The sequence below is a fragment of the Haliaeetus leucocephalus genome, unplaced genomic scaffold, assembly GCF_000737465.1.
Source record: "Haliaeetus leucocephalus isolate CR32 unplaced genomic scaffold, Haliaeetus_leucocephalus-4.0 Scaffold848, whole genome shotgun sequence".
NCBI lineage: Eukaryota > Metazoa > Chordata > Aves > Accipitriformes > Accipitridae > Haliaeetus > Haliaeetus leucocephalus.
The window spans coordinates 16,883,222-16,908,726 of record NW_010973284.1 but is presented as its reverse complement, the minus strand read 5'-3'; the positions used below and the strand labels follow the sequence as shown (position 1 = coordinate 16,908,726).

Genomic DNA, 25,505 nt, shown 5'->3' with positions numbered 1-25,505 from the left:
TTGAGATTTTTAAAGGGTTAACTTTCCCAGCTTTCAGCAACTTTGGAAAGCATTTCTACTTGCATGAAAAGCTAGGATTGTGGTATCAAATTCTGTTTAAAAAAAATTCTGTTTTATGAAATGATTCCTTTACAATAAATTCTAGTTTACTGCATCAACATAAAATTGCTGATTAGTCTCCATTTCACTGACCTCCATCTTGAAGATCTCCAGACAACACGGTTGAAAGCCTTAAGAATCATATTAAACACAGAACTACATCAACTTACAAGTTTAAGCAACCTCTCTCAACTAATTACTATAATTAATTAAATCTGCAATATCTTTAAAATATATTATTTAATAAAACATTTTATTTAAAATCATGACACTTTGCATTAATTATGCTACCATCATTTTACTCTCTTTTGACTCAACCATACATCATTATTTCCATACTTTTATCTGACCACAATTTTAGTCCGCAGTTACTCAAGTGATCTTATTTGCATTTTTGAAGCACTGGCACAAGATTAGTTTTTTCCCCAATTCTTTGTTCTCCAGGCTCCATAGCTTCGCCAGTCTAAAATTCTGATTGAGTGAGTGGGAGATTAAAAGCTCAATCCCATATTTTGCTCTCTAAATTCTTAACACTTATGCAGTCTGGTATAAGGAAATATATACTATGCCCTAATGAGATTCCATGAAGAAGGCGTTCAGAGCACAGAAAAGCAAGAATCAGGTCTTGTTCAGGGAAAAAAACCCAAAACATTTGGCATCAAAAAAAGCCCCAGTGCAACTGTGGATAGAAATGGTGTATTTTATTATCATTTTAGGAAAAGCAATAAATTACTTAACCACACACCTGCAAGCCCACAGTAATCCAACTGAGAAAATGTGGCCAATTATGTAACTCAACATCGATCGTAGCAGTTGTTTCTCAATTAAAGCCCATGAGGGTTTCTCAAATGAACCTGAATTATGGATAAATTTAAATGATAGGTTAAATTCTGCATAATGTCCATCCTTCCTGCATCAGCAGTACTGCAGAAGACAAAAAAAGCAACTCTACTCAAGTATTTTAGGTTACAAAACATTATAAAGTGACTACTTCACATATTGAGATTTTATCAAACTCTTCTCCTGAAATATCTGAAGTGTATCCATAAAACATTATGCAGCTTGCTTTTTTCTTTTCTTTTTTTTTTTAAATAAAGATCAAGGCCTTGAATTAAGTTCAAATGATTCAACATTTTACATGAATGAGATGACTCCAGGTAAATTCGTTTATTTAAAAAAACCAAAAACAACTTGCAGTGTTTGTACAAAGAACTATTTCATGTGCTACATTAAAAATTACGAGAACCATAATCAAACATAAATATATTAATGAGAAGTTACCAGTATAGTATAATATACCTTTCCCTATACTGTCTTCAGGACAAATTAGATTATAAAATTGTATTTTAATTAGAGTATGTTACACTAATCTACTTCTGACAATACATTTCAGTTTTTCTGATCTTTGAAACCTCTTCAGTGCCTAATTGTTTTTGTCTTCTACTTTTTGTCTCTATCTTTATGCATTCCTCCTTCCTTTTCTATCCTAGGATTATAGCTCTTCTATTTTACTGTCTGCACTGATTAGTACTTCCCTCTCTTCCTGCCTGATTGTTTTTATAATTATCAATTTGGTCTTCTGGTCTTTTTTTCTTGCAACTGCAGTGTACTTCTTCCTAACAGGCAGACAAGAACTGTTTCCAGCTAAACAGTAGTTTGGTTTTTTTTTTTTTTAAAACATCCTGTTTTACATCCAAAAACTAACAAAGAGCTGTTTCTATATCAAGAACAAAACAGAAAGTGTCTTGCTTTTCTGCTTTCTATGAGTTCTGCATGTAGCTTCCAGACTAACCTGCAAATTGTACCTCATTCCTCTCTCAAACAATCTATGTATCAAAGTAAGAGTGGAAAAAACGTGGCTGTGAGCAAACTTAAAGGCTAAGCATTTTATAGACTAGAAGATTAAATATCAATGAGAAGGTTCAGAGCAGCAACATCAAAAGCCATAGCTACACTGGAAATAAAGCAGAGGCACTCAGAAATTAAGATGAAAAAAGTTAGAGGTGCATATACATAAACTAAACAGTACTTCACATTTTAATTTCATATTAAAACAAAAGTTCAGTGTAGACTGTACAGGCAGGACAGTATGAAGACAATCTACTAGTCTTTCGGAGACATGAAAAGGAAAAATAATTCCTAAAAAGAACTTCTGAAAACAATTTGTTGTTGGAGCTATTTTGCTTGCAAAAATTAAGACACCAGTGTTAACAGTAAACTGTATGTTGCCCCTTGAAAATATTTAAGTGAGAAACTGCTAGAAATGCAGACTTGAAGTGCTTAATATGCAAAGGGAAAACAATGGGAATTAAAAAATTACTTTAGCTGGATGAAAGACTACTTCGCTCTGAGGAATAAAGAAATAATATATTCATGGCATGAATACAGTATGAAAAGTCCATTTGTCTGTTAAACTTTTGTATATATTCCTAAAAAGTAATACCACTGCCAACTTTGATTTTAAAAAGTCAATGTGTACGATTAGAGGAATGTTTGCATGATAAAGTGAGTGAACAACTTTAAAAGTAGTGCTGAACCACTGGAGATCTAGCCATGCTGTAAGATAATGTATACAGCAAGTTGGGTTTCTATAGTGAAGCTAAAAATGGAGAGCCACAACTGAGGAAGAGAAAGACAAAGTCTATGCTCTTCTCTTTAAAGATCTCCTTAGACCAGCAGCAAAGGAACTACTTTGGAAACTTTTGATGGAAAGTCAGGTCTGGCAGGAGGGGGTGTCTTGTTTGGCAGCTAACAACTTCAGAGGTGTGACAGACACATTTATTTTCCAGGAAAGGGCAGGAATCTACCACAGACAGAACAGTAGTAGAACCATTTGTGACTGCTTTTGGAATTAACAGCCAGAACCACAACAGAATCAAGTTCTGCATCTGGAGATCAGCAGATCAGCTGAAAGACATTAGAGACTGGCATTAGAAATTACAGGTGTGCACTCCAGTTCACCCATGCCACTGAATCTATCAGCTGGACTAACCATTAGATTTTAACAATTTTAGTTTTCTACTAGCAGAGCAAATTAATGGAAACAGCTCATAGCTGGGACACTGAACACCAATGTTAAGACAAGAAAGGAACACACTGCCACAGAGGACATCTCAACAACCACTATTTTGTCCAGCTTATGAAACACCTCCAGAATTCTTCAGTTAATTGATGGGCACGTTCATATGAACTAAAACAGTGTATTTACCTCACTGTATCAGGATGCAAACTTAAGTAAAGAAAAACCCAATTCTTCACAAGTTTACCTATGGGTCTGCTTTCTGTTTCTCTTGGGGGACTCCAGCTCTGTCTTCCCCTGGCAGGCTCACCGCCTGCCTCACTCCGCAGGGAGGGCAGTTTCCTAAACAGACTGTCTCCTCCTCAGGAAGTTCTACCACCACAGTGTGTAGTAGCCCGAACATGGTTACAGGCATCCTTCCTCTCTGCTCAGCCTCTACACATTGAGCTTGTCAAAGAAGAGGGTTGTTTGTTGTGGGTATGTATCAGCTTTAATTTAACACCTTCACCTACAAGTTAGTAAGGAGGTAAGATACTCTGTCCCAAGCAAACAGAATGGACTTCCTTACCACTGCCACTTGAAAAAAATATAAACACACACACATATGAAGCAGGTATCACTATACACCCCTGCTTGTAAAATACAAGCATACATAAAATATATACCAGGAAATCCTACTTTGAAAACTGAATCAGAATCCACTCACTTAGCTTTCAAATAGCCCCTTAATCTCATTAAACTTTTAATTGGGAGGAAATTTGTTTAAAAAAAAAACTTAACTAGATTTTTTTCACATATGGTCTTTACAGAGATCTTTAAAATATTTGAGTCTTACTTGCATTTGAACCAAAGCTTAACTCTGAAACAGTAATTCTCCACTTAGTTCCACTTTAAGCTTAATTCCCACTTTAAGAAACATCAGACCATTTTGAAACAGCTCTGTCCAAGACAACAGTAGATCACAAATCATACAAATGTTTTCAGGCATTATTGGATTAAAATAGTTGCAACTAACACAGGGACAGTACTACACTTGCCTTGTAAATACAAAAGACATAATTATGTCCATTCCCCTAAACACCAAGAAATCTTATTTTCACCATAGCCAAGCCAGAAAGCAGGCACTTTCTGCATCTTCTAGGAGTGGTTGAATGCTGATAATAAAGAGACAGAAGCATAAGTATATTTTAGTCCTAGTTATGTCAGTTGCAAAAGGAGCGAGAAAGACTAAGTTTAACCATAAATGAAGTAAGTATGATATGATGCATCACAGTAAAAAAATATTACTGTTTGTACAATGCTTAGAAAAGCTGTTGCTCATTAGAAGAATACCTGAGGAAAATCCCACCTTTACAGCAACACTGGAATAACAGAGTACAAAGCAGTGGGGCTGTACATCAATAAAGCAGAACACTGAATTCGCTGTATGACCAGTAGCCACGCAAGGCCTCATGTGAAGCAGAAGTTCCGTACAAAACCAGTGCATCTACTGCATGACTAATGTTAGCCTGCAGAAAATCTGCAAGAACAAAGTATCTGGCTTGCAAAACAATGCTGCAAGATTTTTATTTTTGAAAAATTGTATAAAGAATCATTTTGTTCTTCAGTTAAAAAAGATTATTACATGGTTTGACACGCAATGTACAAGGTGAATATTTTAGTGTATGACTACACAATCCACTGGTGAAACTACTGGAAACTTTTAAAAACTTTTAAATACCTCTCTACAAATGACAGATACTTCCACAATATCATTAAAAATGCATCTACAGGAGACCGAATGAGCAGGCAGCCCTGACACTCTCCAGTTCTTGCATATGTGACTTAACCTATTTTTGCATTCTAAAGGATCTGTTTTCTAAAAACTTGTAGAAGCAGGAAAGAGATCTTACCTTCTGCTAACTTCTTCAGAATAAGGTTAAGTTCTTGCTCTGGCCAGTCTGGCATAGCATCTAACAAGCAGAGTATGCACTGCTTTTTTTCCTCTCCATACACTATGGGAGTGAACTTAGAACGGTGTGCTCAAGAAAAGAAGGGAGTGGTATCGATGTTACAAAGCAAAATGGTTCCCTGAGAGTAGAAGGTTATTATCCTGGAGGTATAATGACAAGGGGAGAGGTACAGAGGAGACAATAGGGGAAAGCTAAAGCTTTTGCAAATGGAATATTATTACAAAACACCTAGATGCCCTACATCACAAATTCAGAAGAAAACAAGTTCCACCAGCTTTGCTGCTCATTCTGTTGCAATGAGCCCACATCCGCTGCTTTGCAGGACACAGTCATTGCTTATCAAGTTACATCTCCATCCCTTACATGTAACATGCACAACTCTGTATTACTGCATTACAGTAAGTCCAGTTGCACGACCATAAAACCCAGCTTACACTGCACTATTTAGTGAGTTTTACTGAAATGAAATGTCACATAAGTAAAATAACTATTAGTTTGCATATAACTTAGAGTCTATACTGTAGACTATACTCTAGTCCAGAACTGTAACAGTCATAGCTCTGAATTCACCAAAAAGCCAAGATGACTGTGATAGCAAGCGATACAAATTTAAAACAAGGAAGTACTTTCTGCCAGCTGGGGAGGCAAAAAAGAAGAGACAGTATCAACTTCCCTGTCATCCAAATATCACTTCCTTATATTTATCTGCTCTTATGCAAACCGTTCTGAGGGTACCATTTTTAAGTGACTTAAAAACCATTATGTGTTTAACAAGTAGGGTGGTGCACATCCCATGCAGACAAATTTGGTGTGTTTCACATTTAAAGATGCACATTTAAGCCTTATCGCAGTGGAATAAGTAGAAAGAAAAAAACGTGTTTGGTATGGCTTGAATCATACTGTTCATCATTCTGACAATTAGGAAAAACATAGTATAAAAATATCTATACAGAATCCAGCCACTGAGTATGAGCAGCAGAACTTCACCATTTCAACACACACAGAGCAAGGTATATCCCTTATAACTTTCCTCATATGTATTTAATAAAGATGCACATTATTTAGAATATTAAACTCAAGCCAACAGTTCATTAAACAAAATATATTTCACAGCATTATTTCTAAACAGTAACTGGAGTAAATGATGAACTCATAAAACTTACAACACAGGAATAAAACAAACATATCCTGGTGTTAACTTTCAGATCACTGCTCACAGTAAGCGTAATCAAAATACCCAGTAAACCTACAAGAACTTGGTACTGAAATAATACATATTGGAACATCTGGTAAATGTGAATCTTCTACCTTTAAACACAGACACAGAGATCCAGACAGCATCTCCTTATTTAGCATAGCTCTGATAAGCTATTTCAACTACTCTCTCTATTCCTAATGTAGGAATGCACAGTGAATGCAACAGGAATATAAGAAGGCATTTCCCAGTGCTATTACCAGCTCCCATCAGATAGATTTAAGATGAAGGCATACACCTTACATTTGTTGCTATTGGTATTCAAAAGATACAACTGTGCTATACAGATTGTCAACAAATGCTTGCTCTTCTAAATCACTTGAGTAAGATACCCTTACACAGGTGTTCTGATCAGCTCTTCAATTTTATTGAACCGAATCACCAATCTTTTGTTGTTTATGAAAGGCTGCAAGTATTAACAGAATTAATCACCACAGAGTCTGTTCTGAGCACACTCCCCATTAAATGGGAGCAGACACTGTTCAATACTTCAGAAGATCAAAGATCCCTGAGGACTGGCTAGGTAAAGAGTCATAGAACTGGAAGGCTCATCTGTTAACTGATTCACCATATGCTGTTTGTTTTTGTCAACTCAATAGATTAGGGGATTTCTCTGTAAAAAGTCCTACTCTAAGGCGAACTTCCCTTAGAAATATTCCCTTAGAATCACCTCTGAGTATTTTAGTGTTCAAGAGAATGAAAATATAAGGTACATTTTCTCCCCTTCACAAATATCTTGCAAGCAACAGTAAATGCTTTTCAAAATTCATTGTAAAACCAGATCCATATACTTAACAGGAAATTAACATGGCAGTAAATTAGAGCCTTCTTATCTTCTTTGGAACTTCATTTCAGATAAAGATAACACCCTAGGGATGGGGGAGGGGGGGAGGTGCAGGGGGGATAAAAGACAAAAAAAAAACCCAAAAAAACCCACCCCAAACCAAAACACAAACACTACCACAACAACAACAACAACAAAAACCAAACAACAAAAAACCCAAACCTACCAAAAAAAAACCCCACCCACAAACCACCCCAAACCCACAAAAGTCATCCTCTATTCGCAATGGAATCTACGGCACTCGTTGTTTTTACAGCAAAATTCGTAGTAACATTAACATAACTGAATAAAGAATTTAAACTAAAACCAGATGTTACTACTGGCATCTTCAAAACTATGGAATTTTTCACGGTTTTGTGATTCAGATAACGTTAAAATGTAACACAATTCTGCTGTGTATCAGTTTGTCTCAGTATTAAAGATATGAGCCTAGAAATATACAGTAAAGTCCTCTTACATTTCACCATAGACTTCAGAATCATAACCTGTATTGTAAGAATAACATGAAAATTATTCATAAAACTTTTTTCTAGTAGAAATGTACTTTCTTTGCAAGATCAAATACAAACACATACTGTTCCCCTTCCAGATTAAAAAGCTATTTTTCCTTCCCAAATACCTTAAATTACAAGGGAAATGATCAGAGTGATGTAATTTAACCATAAGCATATGCACTTCCATTAGAAAAGTTACATTTTTAAAACGGTAAAAAAACCCTATTACAGTGTAATTGGACATTGGAATTGCATATAGAAAAGCTGAGTACAAACTTCAGTGTACTGAAAAAAATCCCCACATTTTTAAACTGTCAAAGCTATGTTTCTCATTCTTTCCAGAACATATACAAAGCCCAAACTCAGAACAGCTCAATTTCATACTGTTTCTCTAAACCGGGATAGCAATTACGTCAGTATTAAAAAGACAATGGGCTCCATAAATATATTCCACACCACTGTAGGAGCTCAATACTGAAAGCAAATCTATAGCATAATCAGTGCAAATATTTCTGAAGCAATAAAAATAGTACTCATGTTCAGGACAGAAGTAAACATGGAACCACAGGGTCACATCTGGCAAAACTGACACCAGACCCTGTCCATTTCTTTCTTAAGAGCCAATTTCTTTTTGGGAGCCAATCAAACAGCCAGTGTAGAAATTAAAAGGTACTTCAGCAGGAGCCTACCTTCTGCAATTATTTCCTTCCTGACTAAACTAATAAAAATACAAGGGTATTCACACTGAAATACAGTAGAGATCAGAAAGGTATAGATAAACAAGCATCAAATCTAGTGACTGAAACAGAAGCATCTTGGCCACTTTTTCCCCTCTCATAATTTCTCAGGATAATCTTTTTAATAATCTTCTAATTTTTTCATCTCCTGTCCATCTACCACTCCCCTTTTAATTCATTCTTCAAGCATCTTTTGCACAATTTACCCTACTGACATAACTTCACTGTTTACTCAATAGCTAGATACTGAGAACCTTCTCTCTGCCCTAATCAAGAAACACTTTGGGAAACCAATTTAACAGCAACATTTTAAGCACTATGTTAATTCTATGCTCCATGCAAAGCAGCAGTTCCACTAATGACAGCCACACAAAAAACACTACTGTAATAAATAATTAGTAGGTTTCTTTCCTAATGACTTTTCAGTATTACCAAATCAGAAATAATAAAGAGCAAAACAGTAAAAAAAACTCCTCAACAATATACTGGAGATGTAGTTGAAAATTCAATTGCAGATCAGCACAGTAATTCACTACGAATCACAGTATTTCCCTTTCAAAATCTATTTCTAACCGAAGAACCCTATAAAACTAACACTCCTTACTACACATCGAACTATAAGTAGAAGAAAGTGGCACAGTCTTTTTCTCACCTTAAGACATGGAACCTCTCCTGTATTATATGTCATTGCCGTATCATGTTCTTTATGTCCTATATGGAAAACCCAACTATTTGTAATTTCAAATCTTCAACATGAAGTGCTACTCATGTCTTTACTAAGTACTTATTTCACTAAGTTCTCAAGGAATTAAAATAGCAAAATATTAAACGATAAGTGATAAATCTCAGTAAATAATCAATGTTCTAGGAACTGTCATGAAATGCTAAATAAATTCTGAGAAACAGCCTCAAATATTGACTAAAACATGAAATAATGACAAAACCACAAAACAGTTTCTTTCACACTGAATAAAACCGTTATGTCTTTTCTTATTACATTGACTATAAAACTGAAACCATCTAATTGCATATGGGAGTTCTAACTTTGTTTTTAACGTTATGAGCTTGATTAAAAACCCACTGAAAATCAATGTTTCATATCTGGGGAGCCTTAACACTTTATATCCTAGCAAAAACATTTTCAAACAAGTGATTAAAGCCTGCCAATTTGGAATCAAAAACACATCAGGATTTTGCGGTAGAAAAAAATGCAAGAGAAGTGCATTTTCCCTAAGTATCTCTTTTTTAATTTCATAAATAACTACATATCAATGTGTAAAACTATGCCTAACTTTTAGAAAGAAAATAAATAAAAACAAAATAAAATTTAATTAGTCATTTTCTTATCTGTGTCAATATCTGAATTCAACACATCTTTAGCATATAATGGGAAATTAAAGACACTCCCCAGCCACCCAATTTTTCTGAAGAGAATGTTTTGGGAAGGAAGCAAGAAAATCTCAAGAGTAGACTTCAAAGACAACTACATATCACTCCTACAAAGGAGGAGAACACTGTCATAAATGGTTTTTATTTGTAATTATTGTCCCCATGAGTCTCAGATAAATACTAAATATTTTATATGTTCAAAAGATCATTTATCAAAATATATTTGACTAAATTTTTAATGTTCTTCTGTGTCACATATATCACATCACAAAACAGTCACATGAAGGATTTATTTCTCAGATGCTTTAAAATGCTTGATAAGAATAAGCAAAATTATTATACTTCTACAAGAGCAGAACAGGCAATGCATGTTAAAAAAACACGAGGTTACTGTGACAGCAAAATTTGTTTTCATATCATAAAAAAGCATAAAGAAAATATTAAACTGATAAATACAATAAACTGAAACAAAGGTAGCAACAATGAAGCAAGTAACTAGTCAAGAATATATTCTTATCTTAATCTGTCCGCAGTATCCTGAAAGATCTCTTTAGCAATTAAATCCTCAATACAAAGTTTTTACTTCAGGACGCTATTCTATTTTGTTACTCTGAAGCAACTTCACTCTTCTACGAATTTAAAATAACCCTGTACAATCTAGAAAGATTTATACAGGGAGAGAAAAAACAGAAAAGAAAGAATACTGCTTACGATTTGATCTTCCTATCTAAAGGAGTCATCCAGAGAACTATATTTTAGCCCAAGTCATTTAAATGAACGCAACCCTGATAATAATGGCATGAAACACAGGCTAATTCTTGGCATTTCTTAAAGTGCAAAAAGAAAACCTATACTGTAACAAAATTTATTTTCAGCTCTGAAAGTTACATTGGACTTGGTTTTACTGTAATTTTTAAAAACTCAGTTTTCAAATTAGATTATACATATGCAGGAACCAACTCACGTGAGATGTGCCCAGCATTAATACACATTTTGCATTAGTCCATTAGGCTGGAAATACTCATTTGATATCAACCTGTTACAATTAAAAATTCACTCCTGTTAGTAAAATTAAAGTTGGGGGGGGGGGGTTGGGGGGGGTGTTTTTTTTATTAAAAAAAACCCAAAATTTTTATGCCTCTCAAGAATACACAGCACAAACCCACAATAAATACATCAATCTCTAGCATTCCACAAACCGGATCATTCACACAACAATCAAATGTATCATCCAGTTCATAGAGGCAATCACTAGTAACAAGAGAGCAATTTAAAAAGAATTTAACACTCTCTAAACTGCTATGGTTCTCAGCATCCATCTTTACGGTTGTCACCATCATTAGTTTCATTTGTTCTACTTGCATTTTAAAATCATGCTGAGATACAATATACTAGTATCATAATAATCGCACTTTTAACTAAGCCTATATGAAATGTTTTGATTGACATGGGACTTTGTTGCTCATGACTACTACAAACATCTCACATCAAGGATTCCAAATTCAACAAACTAAAATGTTAAAGACATTTTTCACCATGCTGTGAAATAGTTTTCCCCATTTCAACAAACAGCTGGAGAGATTACACAATACATTTGCATAGTCATCTCTGATTTCTGAACCTGTGTATCTTAGTGTCGTGGTTTCAGCCCAGCCGGTAACAAAGAACCAGGCAGCCACTCGCTCACTCCTCCCGTCCCCCTCCGGTGGAATGGGGAGGGGAATCAGAAAGGAGAAAAGGAGAAAAAAAAAACACGGAATCTCGAGGGTTGAGATAAGGACAATTTACTGGGACAACACAAGAAGAGAAGTTACAACAACAACGGTACTAATAAAAGAACAGACAAAAGGAGTGATGCACAGTGCAACTGCTCACCACCCGCAACCCAACGCTCACCACTTGCCTCACGGAAAGCCAAGAGAGCTCCCCCCGGCCCGCTCCCCATTTATATACTGAGCATGATGTCACATGGTATGGAATAGCTCCTTGGCTAGTTCAGGTCAGCTGTCCCCGCTATGCCCCCCACCTCCCAGGTTCCTGGGAAAATTAACTCTACCCCAGCTGAACCCAGGACACTTAGAAACGACTCTATTCATTTTTACAACTATAATGTGTAAACTAATAATAAATTTTTTTTGCAATAAAATGGGTGTAATACATAAAGAACTCAAATGGAAACAAGCAGATTCCCAGTAACTACAGCAGAATATCGAACAGCAATAAAACTGGGCCACAACATCAATAAATGCACAACTAGTACACAAATACTGAGGTGAAATCAAGGCACATAAAATCATGGAGAAAATACTGAATAAAGGTGTTTTTCCTCAAGAAGTAACTTAGGATTCCTAATATTAATGTACGGTAAAACAGCATACCAAAAGTAATGCAAATAAACTACTTGCAGCTGAAACAGTAAACTGTTTCCAGCTAGATGAATGTAATTGGATGAGCTGTACTACCTTCTGTGTCAGCTAGTATTAAATAAGGAAATATCTTTTCATATACTGTCCTTAAGGTTTAAAGCCAAAAGATAAACTCATAAACTGCACATTTAAGCACTATATAAAACATATCTACCATTATTTCCACACAAAAAAGTTAAAGCAATGACAGCTACTGAAAAGTGTTCTCCGTATGGCAATACTGATTATGAAAGCCCACTGAAATATTAACGTGAAAGCTTTCGGTAACACCTTTTTAAGATGTTGCAGATGTTTTATACCGTATAACAGCAATGATAAACCACAGCTCATACAAAGCCCAGAAGAAAACTGCACACATCAGGAAGCTTGCTGTACCCCAGAAGATGACCTTCTTAAAAATAGCTTTACATAACTGGTACTTCTTGTTAACTTGCCATGCTCTTTTTTCTTCTATTTTCCTCATAAAATAGAAGTTAATACTAAGCAGAAGACAGAAACTAATGCTGTTGAAGCAACTGAATGAACTGTAACTCTGAAGAGATAAAAGCTTGTGAATAAAAATAACATAAAGAAGATAGTCTAAACAAACTAAAAAAGAGCAAGTAAATTGTTAGGAACTTTCTCAAAGTGAAGAGAAAATGATATTGTTTTCAGGAAAAAGGAAAGCAGGATCTCATGGGGAAAAAAATGCTTAACATGTTAGGGTGCCATTTCCTGGTACAAATTTACTATTGCACTAGCTTGTTTAGTGGCAGAGAATACTGAAAGATAAAGGATCCAACTTCAAGCAAAGCCTCAAACCCTTTACTTATGACAGGAATATAGAGATTTTTGTTTAGATTTTTCAAGTGTCCTCACCACACCACTCTACAAAATATAGGAACTTTTCAAAAAAATAAAGATTTCTTGCAATGAGGTTAAACTGCATACTGTACTACTTTGAGATAACTGAAATCAACTGTAAATAAATGAAAAATTTGTGAAGTGGTCTTCAAGAAACACTTTAAAACTCACCATCTTACTTAAAGAACAAAACCCCCTTTACATCATATGAAACATTGTTTTACGTTGATTGCCTTAGGACAGATGAAGCCTGCAAGTGTTCTGTCTTTCCTTTGTATTTCATTATCATGACCAACAAGACAAAAATTTACAGAAGTTTAAAAATATGCAGTCGTTCCTCAATGTTTAATGAAAAAAATATATAACCTGAACTGAAGAGAAAGTATTCTACAATAGACATGTAGTGAAATTAATTACTGAAATGTCACCTATAAATCCACTGAAATTATTAACGGTAAGAGGAATTAACAATGGAAGAAACGACATTATGGAAAGCTATACTGTCTTCCTAACAGAGTAACTGATACCAGTCCTGAAAGTATCACAGGCAACATCCAAACAACTGTCAGATTAACCTGGAGATACAGGAGCATGATCCTCTTCCCACAAATGAACAGAAGTCAGCAAAAAATTAAGCCTCTTTTCCAATGACCTAATGAAGAAAAACACTCATGAAAGCCACAAGCTTCAGGTTTGACTAACGATCTGATTATGCCTGCATGAAAAAAGTTTGAAATACTAAGTACAAAGTACCACAAATAGTCTATCAAGATCATAAGAAACATTTACATATAAGGTCTTTGTTAGAAATTCACTGTTCTCAGTTTCCCAGCATCCAGTATAGATAAACTAAAAGCAGTACCCCCACCTGAGGTCTGTATAAAGAAGAAACAACAGCTCTCCTTTCAGAATTAAAACTCAAGGTTGAAACTTGTGTTTGAAGCACTGATATTCCATTGTATCTCATTATTGAAAAAAGCATGAATGTTGGCCATTCAGTACTACCACCCTCAGTTGATTTCATAGTTTCTCAAAAATTGCAAGGCATTTTATACAAATGATGTCAAGATGTATTCGTTACACAGCTCACAATTACAGCCTTGCAATATAAACCAGACAGAACATGGAAGAATGTTTTATCTAAGAATTACTAAGCATAAACACCACTGGCATCTCATCTTTAAGACTTTATTTTAAACCTCTAAGAAAATGACTTCTGTTCAACTAGTGAAGTTTCAGTGAAACTAAATGACGTGCCCTCAGAACCGAAGTTATTTAAAGTCACTGCGGGGCTAAGCCATCCAAGCACAAAGAGCAGCTAGTACACTCAGCCTGCCATCGTTTTTGTTTGCACCCTACTAAGGTTTTAACATACAGAGCCAGTTCCTGGTTTTACAGGACTCCAATTCCAATCCACTGATTGGATGCTTCTTCCAATAAAAACCTCTTAGTTACACACAACTACTCCTACCACACTACTTCCCTCTCAGGAATGCAGAAGATAAAGCTGAAACTCGGGGAATCACACTTGAATCTATCATGCTATGCTTGCTCCCGAAGTACTGCAACATTGCTCCTGGAAAGCGATAATCATTACACTCCCTAGCAGCAGTACCAAAGCAAAAATGTTTCTTAAAAAGCTATTTTGGAAAGAAGTTGCACATTTTATTAGAGATAGATCAGTCAGGAAAAAGCTACTTAATATTAACGAAGCCTCAAACTCAGGGAGACAGGTTAGGAAATCTAGGTTATATGAATGCAATACTTCAGCAGGAATGAGAACACGACAAGGAACACAAAAGGCCTTGCAGCTTTTTTTACAGAACAAAGCAGCAATCGAGCTAAACCAAAACAAATAACCCACAATGCCTATTTTCTTAGTCTCAACCTAAAGACTTAATCAGACCACCACACCTCTTGCTACAGGAGTAAATATTTGAGTATCGTGCCAAAGAGTCAGGATACTTCACAAAATTGCTTGGCTTGCCTCACATGGTGACATTTCTATTTAAGTTTCATGGAACTGTACATTCCCATCACATTACTTTTGAAGTAGAAAAATCCCAGGCATTTGGATTTTCCTGCTAAGTTACTATTTATTTTCAAGAAACTAATTTTTCCTCTTCTAAACATGCCATCTTCTCAGATGAAACCTAACCAGATATTCCAGTCTGTTTTTCCCATTTTATTACAACATGCCAAAGAACTTTGCAACACAAGTTCATCCTTTTCTTCCCCTCCTCCAAATCTGTAACACCTTCTTGACCATATTGCACAGATCTCAAATGTCATCATCTACTGTTTAGCAAATTTCCCAGATAATAAAAAACAAAGTTATGAAGATAAAACTTTTAATTGGATTAATTCTAAATAATTTGAGAGTAAAATTTTCACTATTCATAAATCCAAGTACTAATCTATAATCTATATAATTGCTCTACTAAATCCCAGTTTGCAGCAGTCAAAACTCATAAGCCTGAAAAGAGATCCCATTAAATAATTTTAAAAAATTAACAAAACATCAGTAATTTTTGCTGATATAAATAATGCAGCGCAGCAACTACAGTCTACAGGTAGAGCCAGGAAGCTTAGATGCAAAGCGGTAACTTGGGATATACTGCACATTTTACCACACAAACACATTGGAGGGGGTCGGCAGGGTGAAAAATGGAAGACTGTCCTGTAAGATTACCTTGAAGAATGCCTTAGTCCTGCAATATCACTAAGAGTACCTGCAGATTTAATCAGCTTTGCAATTACTCGCTCTCAAAAAAAATCTGGTCTGAAAAGTTCCTGGTATACAATGCTTACTCTCAAGCATGTTAATGAGTTACACTGATCCTGTGAGACATTTGATCATAAAATGAGCAAATATTGGTAAAATTAAACATATAGACAAGTATCTGCACTATTACGGTCTAAATAAAAGTAGATCTAAAGGGGATGAGGGAACCCATACTTGACTCTTCAGAACAAAATTGTTTTTTCAGTCCTCATTAACGGACCTGCATAGAGTTTTCCATTTACTAATCACAAATTTGAACTTATTTTCAGAGAAAAACTAAGATAACACGTTTCATTAAAATGCAGATAAGGTGCATCATCTCTCATCAGCTACTGCACTTTATTGCTTTGTACCTTTCATAAACTAGGGTCTTAACCTTTAACTTTTCTTTCACTTGAGCGTTTGACTTCTTTCCTGAATCTCAAATCTACGTTCTATCCTAAGAGCTGTTAACAATTTCTACATCCTTTTTTTTTTTTTAAACAGGCTCTTTCTAACCATTCCAATAACTGCGCTCTTTATCCGTTCTCTATCCATCTCATTTCTCAATTACAGCAACATCCTAGTCTCTGATATTGAGAGATTATCATTTCACCCACATACGTTTCATGAATGTTATCTCTCCCTGTCTCTTTGCATCCTTCTCTCTTGCATCAAACATTAGCTTCTTAACCTCACTTTCAAAAGCATTGCTGGCTCATTGCAGCTCTGTCACCTCATTATAACAAAGGATTACTGTTTGCTTTTCATGAGACTCCAGCAGGCCCTTGTACATTTCAACAAGTATTTCCTGCATTCTCTTAGGTTGCTTATGTGCTAATAATCCCCTGCAAACATGATGAAGGTCCACCCCACTGCTACCCTTTGCTTGCAAGGCTTACCAAAAGAAACAGTTACAATGCTCCAGTTGAGATCACTGCGCATCATGCTCAACAATATTGAGTTTTGCACAACTCTTGTCATTTGGCATGATCAGTAAATGACCCATCTTCTGCTGGAATTGAAACTTAACTGAATTGGGGATGGTCTTTATACTCTGTGTTTGTGTAGAATCCAGAACAACACCAGCCCGCTACACGAGTAATGGTTCTAGGCACTAAATAAATACAAACATAAAATACATTCCAACTATTTATTACAGATGTCAAATACCCTATATATTCCTCTAATTGTGACTGACTTCACGCAAATAAGGGAAAAAAATTGCAGGACAATTAGATGTCATTACAGATAGCTGAAAAAGGAACAATTTATCCACTAATAGGGGAAAAAAAAAAAGTGTTGGGCATTAGAAACATTACAATTTCCTCTACCAGAATATTCCTTTGCTGCAGAGAAAGCCAGCTGCGCAGGTATTGTCTTGGGTTCACACATATCAATTATTTTCCTACTCACAGCCACAAGAAAACCGTATGCCACCTAGAGCAAATGCTTATTTGAAAGCATCATTAGAAAAGTAAAACATTATTTACCTTCTTTGAAAGAAATTAAGCATCTAGGGGAAAAACAAAGTGTGTAAGAAGCATACCGACATCCAAAGAAAACTCCCTCAATTACTCTATCAACCAGAATTTACAAAGTGAGGTTTTTACATCCACTTGAGTTGGGCACCCATCATGAGAAAGAATCCAGCAATCAAATGCTGTTTTTCCAAAGGATTTACAAAGCAGATAAAGATCCAAAAGGCACACCCATCTTCATCACCTTCACTCAACATCTGGTTCCCCAACACATGCCAAAAGTACTACTGCCTCTCAACTCTCCAGAGTAATTGCTTTCATATTTCAGAATTTCTTCAGTACTTAAGTAACACTCCAAACTCAAATCAGGTGGATGTCATTTCCTTGCACAATGCTGAAAAAAATATTGTTTACTTCATATGGAACTACAAAAAAGCATGCTGTACTATTTCTCGTGTACCAGCCAATGAGAAGTAATTTGCACAGTACCTGCCTCCTAAACAAATACTTGCTAAACATAAGCATTACATGAACAGATACTATGATAAAATGGTGAATTTTCTTGTTAGTATACAGCAATTTTTACCCATTCAAGTAAAGAGTTTTAAATGGTTACTGCAAGTAGACAGTCTGATCACAGAATCAGGACAAGTTATTAGAATTTCTTGCTTTTTTTGTTTTGCTTCTAACATTTTAAAACACTATATTGCTTTGCACTTACACACTAAAGAAAGTTGAAGTATTGTACAAATGCAGGTACTGTTACAATATTAATTTGATTTAAAAAAAAAAACAAACAAACTTTATTCCAATTTTACAACCCAACTAATGGAGACAAAAAAGTAAGTTTACTTGCCCAAGACCACACAACAGCTCCACAGCATAGCCCAAGAAAAATTCAGACCTTGCAATATTAGCTTTTTAGCTCACTGTAAGGCTGCACTTCTCCTTTGAAAGATGTAAAAAGTAACAAAACTAGGTACAAACGTACACACCACAATCCCAGAAAGCAGTTTTCGCAGTCTAATGCCCTTTTCATTGTAAATGACAAAGCAGAAGCAGAGTTCTGACTAAAGAAAAAAAATCAAAGAAAAGGTATTAATGAATCTCACATGTAACTATTTCAAACTTCAATACGATTGAAATTAACAGAAAAATAACTACACCTGAAACAAAACCCTTTCTTGTTCTTGTCACCTAGCAGGAAATACAATACTGCTGCAACTCTCCTCTTGGAATAGAGCTTGTAGTTGAGAAAAAAAACAGCAACTCAGACTAACAAATTTATTGCAGATAATTCCATAAACAAAGTAAGTGTAGCGGGTCCGCATTTTAATGAAAACCAGAAGGTTTTCATTATTATAATACTTTTTTTTCCTTCTCCTCCCATCCAGCTGAAGCACTGACATGCATCCGAAGACAAACCTCTTAACTTTCTGCCAAGAGAGCACTGGGACTGGGGTACGTAAACTCACTAGGGGCAAAATGAAACAAGCTGATTGGAATTTCAGCTTTCACTGGACAATTTTTTCACCAACACAAGGAAAAAGCTGAACATATCTGGACTTCGGGGAATTCTTTTTCTACCAAAAAGAATTCAAGCTGCTGAAAAAGTATGCACATGTGGCTATGAACAATGCAAATTTAATCTGAAATGTGTTAAAGAGCTTCCCCTCCACAAAAAAAACCCACACAAAACAAAAACAAAAAACAAAACCCAGAAAACCCCTGCGTTATTCAATTACTAGCTTTACACCAAGCATGCTAAAAAACTGCTCTGCAAATGTAAGGACTGAAGTATTCAACCACTGTATTAATAATAGAGGGTCTCACCCAGATCAATCCAGTATAAGAACTAATTTAAATACACAAATGAACTTTAGACATTTTAGACTTATTTCAGTAGGTCTATACCATCAGTGACAACTCTACACAAGCATTAACACAAACCTTCTGTCTTCCAGTATTTACCTGCAAACTGTTCAAAGCACAAATCATACCTACTTGGACACCCCTCACCAAGAACAGAAACTGAACACGTTGACAACAGACTTTTCTCTACTCATGCTTTTCTCCATCCCAAGTTCTGACAGATTTGCTGTTCCAAAGGATCATTATTTTGACAGATACATCTTTAAAGAAATCCTCTGCTTTGTTGAGATAAGAGATCTTGCAATCTCAAACAACTTCCTGCTATTCTCACTCAGGAAATCAAACTGCCAGCTGGAGAATTTAGAATCTTGATATAGGCAACTCTCAGATTTTGTATTACAAATAAGGACCCTACACACATTTTTAAAAAGACAGAAATATTATTCCAGTGTTCAGCATTTCCAGATTAGTAAAGTCCCATGTATGTTTGTACAAACTTCCTTGAAGAGCATATACATTTCCAAGTACATATACAAGTGGGGCCATAAATAAAAACAGATGCCATTTTAATAGATATCAAGTCATAAACTGTTTTCAAAACTGAAAAAATACTTTCTAAACAGATACTCAAGGGCACAAAAACATACATATTCTTAAATTAAATTATGTTCAACATCAAAATCAAACTGATAAAGTCTCAAGACAATGACTCACGCCTTCCTGGAAAAATCAGTAAAAAGGTCAGATGTTTATGAACCAGACAATTGCTGGAAAAATACAGACAAACATTATTTCTAACTAAAACTCGATACAACTGTTTTCATTCAGGAGCCTGAAGTAACTACACATTCAACAACCAAGTACTTGATCCTTACATAACTTTCTATTTGGAAATCTCAGAGGTCTTCACAAGGATGAGATAAGCTGGACAATACTCCTTGTGAAAGATCATAACCCCACAGAGGTTAAGCATTTTATCCAGTATCCTACCCGTGACAAGAGGAAATGTATGGCCATCACACGCATCTGGAAAACTCTGTAATTTCACACTTTAGCCACAAGACACATTCCTTGCACACATCTGCAGGCCACAACAGCAAGAACACTGGATGGAAAGAGAATCCATACAAAGTACTGCTTGCAATCTTTGGGTTAAGTTGAAGGAGAAATCTGGGAAAAACACATCTACGTATTAAATAGAATATTGCCTTTAACGCAGTATATGTTAGCACACTGGAAAATGAGTTTATGGAAGATTAAGATTCAAAAGCACAGAACTTCCACATGGGATATGGTCTGATATTTAGAATTACTTTCAATGTTTTTTTAAACCGTTTAAAAAATTATTTACTAGCATTAACAATGCTAGTGACTACATAACCACACGGTTATATTAATTGTAGAGAAAGGTTTCTCAAACTGCTTTGAAAAAAAACTTTTATTTAGCTAAAAAAAAATCAAATTTTCAAGCTGGTGAACAAAAATACAAGAAATTATTACAACAGAAATACGCTACATAATACTTAGCTACTTTCCAAAGTTCACTTTTTGATATTTACATTCTGTGGATGTTTTCCATATAATTAAACTTGGCAACTTTTAAGATTAGACAACATCACCACGCGATTTATCTTATTCTACAAAAAGAGAATATAAGATTTTAATACAAAAAAGAAGCAATGTCTGAAACAGGCATTGAAAGCATAAGAAAATTTTTTACAGCTTTTGAAAAACTACTGATGCAACTGAAAATTATTTAATATTTTTGTAAATAAAACTTGGGTTTTGGCACAGAATGAATTTTGTTTAAGGAAAGATTAAAAAGAGCACATCACCAAATATACTTTGATCTTTCTTTAGTCCAACATAACTCATTTCTAAAATAGTATTCTCAGTGCCAGTGGTTTCTTAATTATAAAAGATAGTGTGCTTCTGGCCCCAAGGAGCTCACAACAATAGTATCATTAAATCTTCTATAGCCTTTTTTTTTTTAATCATGAAATCTTAGCACAAAAGCCCTCAGCAAAATTTCTGCTTTAAATATTTATCAAGAGGTGAGAAACAGATGGCTAGACTGGTTTTACAGACTGAAAATGTTCTTACATGGTATTCAAACTCTTCTTCTGCCAACTGCTATTAAGGGGTTCACAGAGGTTTGAAAGACAGAATGTGCATCAGAAGTTGAAAAACATCCTTCCTAATTTTTTTAAAGAGACAGCACAAACTCTTTAATTTCCAAGGAAGCCACTTCAGAGTGCCAATCACACAGGTTCACTTGTCTCTACTCACTAAGCCAAGAACTTCATTATCAACCTTCCACCAGTCTTCAAAGCTCAGTGAGCCATTAGCATCAAAGCAAATGCACTACATATTCAATTTAACTGCACAAAAACCCAAGATGACAATAACCAGATACATTCTGTTAAATATTCTATGTTAATGTTATTTGTACACTTTACACCCATCACAAAGAACTCCAGATGTACAGAAACATACACACTGAACAGATGCTCATGCTGAGTAGATTCTCTAACATATAACAATCCATCATTATTATCTCCAAATATTTAAAGTTACTTAAAAAAAAATATTTTAGTTCCATTCATCTATTCTTGCCTTGGATATTGCAGCACAGTTTGATACAAGTCAGACAGGGGCACCTTATAAAGCAAGTATGCAGGTCTGCCCAGGACTTCAATATGTAAACCCTCTTACTGCTCATGAGGTGAACATACATATGCTGCATTTGAAAAAAGCATGTTAAAAAAAGTTAAAACTCTGAAAAGTGTATCTAAATAAACAGGAACAATTTTTTATTCCTAGTGAAGTGTAGCAATGCTACTTTACTATTATGTGTCCCCTTTCATCACATGACTATTGCTTTACAAATATTACCTAGGAAAAAGTTAAATATTACAGATAGCAAGATTTAGCACACAACAGTCAAATTCTCAGAAAATGCAATTTCAGCTGGATTACAGAAGACTAGACTCCCCAGTTCTCACTACTCTGTTGAACCATTAAAAGAATATTATCATGCAAGGCAGTTCACCAAAGTATCTTAAGTTTCTGCATGGACATGCCATAAGGCATATACTGCAGAGTGACTACAAAGATAAATGCACTGATGAGAATAAGACTATCTGTGGAATAATACTTTCAAAACTGATCAAAATTTTTTGGTGCGATGAAAAAAGCATAAAAGGGGAACACATTTCAAACAGTGCCGAAAAAGTTGTATAATGAAACAGTTCTAATGACAGGCTTAAATAAATCAACATATATTTTACTAATTCCCATTATGTTATACGATGCTATCAAAGGAAACGCAACAGGGAGCATGCCGTTTAGCCAAGACATACTGAAAAGCACAAAGTGCCTCTCTACTCAAGACACATATGCTTTGGCCAATGCACACCCGCTTCAGAGAATGGTGGTGTACTTATAAAAATAGTTGCTTGAAAAAACAAAAAAACTCATAATCCACAAACAGAAATTGCAGCTACAGAATTTAAAGAATTAGAAAATACTGATCCATCAAAGAAAATCCTTCCCTTGTTATGACCCTGATATAACCATTTAATTAGCATATACATCATTTCAATGCCAGAACAGCCACCCTAAATAAGTACAACATAAATACCAGACACGAGTTGCTTTCCTAATCCCCTATTTTTTCTTCTGGTTCTTTATTTGTCTCTAAATTCAACCATGCATGCTTTTTACTTTATCAGAAACAGCATAAAGCATAAAACTCCAGAAAAAAACAAACACCCAGAACTACGAATCAGCATAAAATACCAATAATCAGCATGAAGAGATACAATCTGAAAAGGCAGAGTTAAGGAGATATTAAAACACCCAATAGAAAATAATCAAATTTGCCTCAGTGAATCAGCAAAGCCTACATACATATTTGCAAATGTTCTGAAAAGCTATCATCTAGATACCAGTCTTAATCCTGAAAAATTCCACTGAGACTGACCACAGGTGCAAGTACTAACGATGGAGAGCTTCAGGCTCAACAAGGTCTCCAGAAAACCTATGCAAAAAAGCTCTCTGCAGCTGGAGATTCTTAACACAGTGAGCTGCTAGTGCCCTGCCGCCATTAGCAAACCCAGTGCCGCTTGGGCTACTTTCTGAAGCTACACTGATGCTAGCAACAGGGAACAATGAAGGAAAAGCTACAGTAGAACACAAACACATCTAATAGTTTATTTACTCCTTGTTCAGAGCCCTGTCTTTGAAGCTCCACTAATAGTGGTTTTCCTTGTGTTTTTAACCTAGATTTAAGGTAATTTTTAATTAATTTAATTTTGTGCCAGATTTAAAAAAAACCCACAACTTTTTTTGCCCAACACTATTTGTTAAAACAATTAAACATTCAATATTCTTTTCAATCAGCAAGAGAAGCACTGAGTTTTTTCCAATGAAGAAACAGTTTGCTTTATAAAAAAAATACCTATTAGGTTTAAAGTATGACTAGATTCAATGAAAAAAAATAACCCATTTAAAAGGTACACTTTAATGTAAAAACTTGTATTGTCAGTGTCTAGTTGTATAGTTACAAACAGACCATTTTACACATAAAGTTACCTCATTAGCATAGAGTTGCAGGAATCTCCTGATATCAAGCAAAAAATACATTAAATTTTTCTGAAATAAAAGTGTTGCAGTGAAACTGTTAGCTTAAAATTCTGGCATTATTTCTCCAAACTAACATATAATAATTAGTGACTTCGGAAAAAAAACACCAGATAGTAGGTCTAGATAAAATTCAGCTAGTTTCATGACACTGTGAATGAAATGCCTGTCATTAAAAGGAAGTCTGAGGTCAAAATCCACCTTTTTGTACATGTTTCTTAAGCACATACGGAAGATAAACACTTTCTTACAAAACCGAATACAAGACAGACTACTAAACTTTTAACTGTCATTTACAAGCTGAACAAAGAAAATTAAGAAGCTTCCAAAACTAACAGAGTAAGCTAAAACTCTGCTTTCTAAAGAGATACATACCTAAGTGCATACAGAAGAAAATCCAGCGCTCTCCTAAAAGGCAAACCCCCACTCTTCCAAAACATTGACCCACAACCTCGCATCTGAAGTATATACAAGCATGAGCTACAAAGACACACTTGTGCTGCCAATATAAGTCATGGCTTTTACTTACTCCTTGCTGTAATTACAAGTGTTTTATATTTCAGTTTTGTTACAGCAGTGCTATCAGTACTTCACAAGTGTATCTTATCTGAATTCTCATCATGCCTATAAATCCTAGTTAAGTACAAGGTACCATACAAAACACTGAAGTAACCCCTAAATATCTTTAAATCAGGCTTCTCCATGAAATACACTTGATACAATGCTATTACATCTTCATTTTGCATAGCCAGACACAACTTATTCAGGTGGCTTCAGGAACTTCACTGGCCCAACTCCTATACCTCACCCACATACTCTGACTGCAATGCCACAGCCTGCCATTGACTCCTCAGCTCACTTGGGCAACTAGTTGTCTGGTGCTGAGCAGATCTTTGCTCCTCTAGAGGCTAACAGCCCTGTACTAGAAACTACTGATAAAGGAATTTAATTCAACTTCAAATTTAAAAAAAAAGTATAATGCTACCTCCAAGTTAAGAGTTCCTGAACAGTGTTCAAGCTGCAATGTTTAACTTTCTGTAATTTTTTTTTCCTGAGCACAACTGTCTGTGCTTCAGTCTTTAAAAGCAAATAAACAAAGAGCAGGGAGCATTTAAAACGAGGACGGTAAACCCTCCTTGGTACTGGTTTGTTTTGGTTTGGTTTTTTGCTTAAGCTTTCCCACGACCAGTGTCAGCTCCAGTTATAGCAGCAACAATAGGAAATCTGACAAGAGAAAATAAAACATCCTACAACTGCCTGCAAGCAGACATCACTGTGCTTCACTCCGGCAGACTCCCCCGGGAGAAGCCCCTTCTTTACTGCCCTCAGCACAGCCAAAAAACCTTCGGAGGAGGAGCGGAGGTTTAAGAAAAGATCTAACATAACGCAGACACAGGCACACAGACGCTGTCTCCTTGCTGCCAGTTCTTAGTATTTAAAAAAAAAAAACAAAACAAGAAAAAAAAACAAAACAAGAAAAAAAAACAAAAACAGAAAACCCAATACAGTATTAGCCAATGTTCTGGGGTCCTTTTAGAGACAAAGCTATGCAATAGCTGCTTCCAATTAGGGGCGACAGCTCAAAACGCTTTACTCGTCAGAGCAGTCCGGCGGTTTTCGGGAGAGGAGCAGCCCTGCCACCGCCCAGAGGGTGCTCGGTGCGGGCCGCGGCCGCTGCCCCTGCCC

The 25,505-nt window shown here is 35.5% G+C and overlaps 1 protein-coding gene across 2 annotated transcripts in view; it reads right to left on the bottom strand.

Moving 5' to 3' along the window:
* The window catches only part of FNBP1L (formin binding protein 1-like), a 61,332-nt gene that overhangs the window by 35,134 nt on the left and 693 nt on the right, over positions 1 to 25,505 (bottom strand). The gene's annotated exons all lie outside the window — the stretch shown is intronic.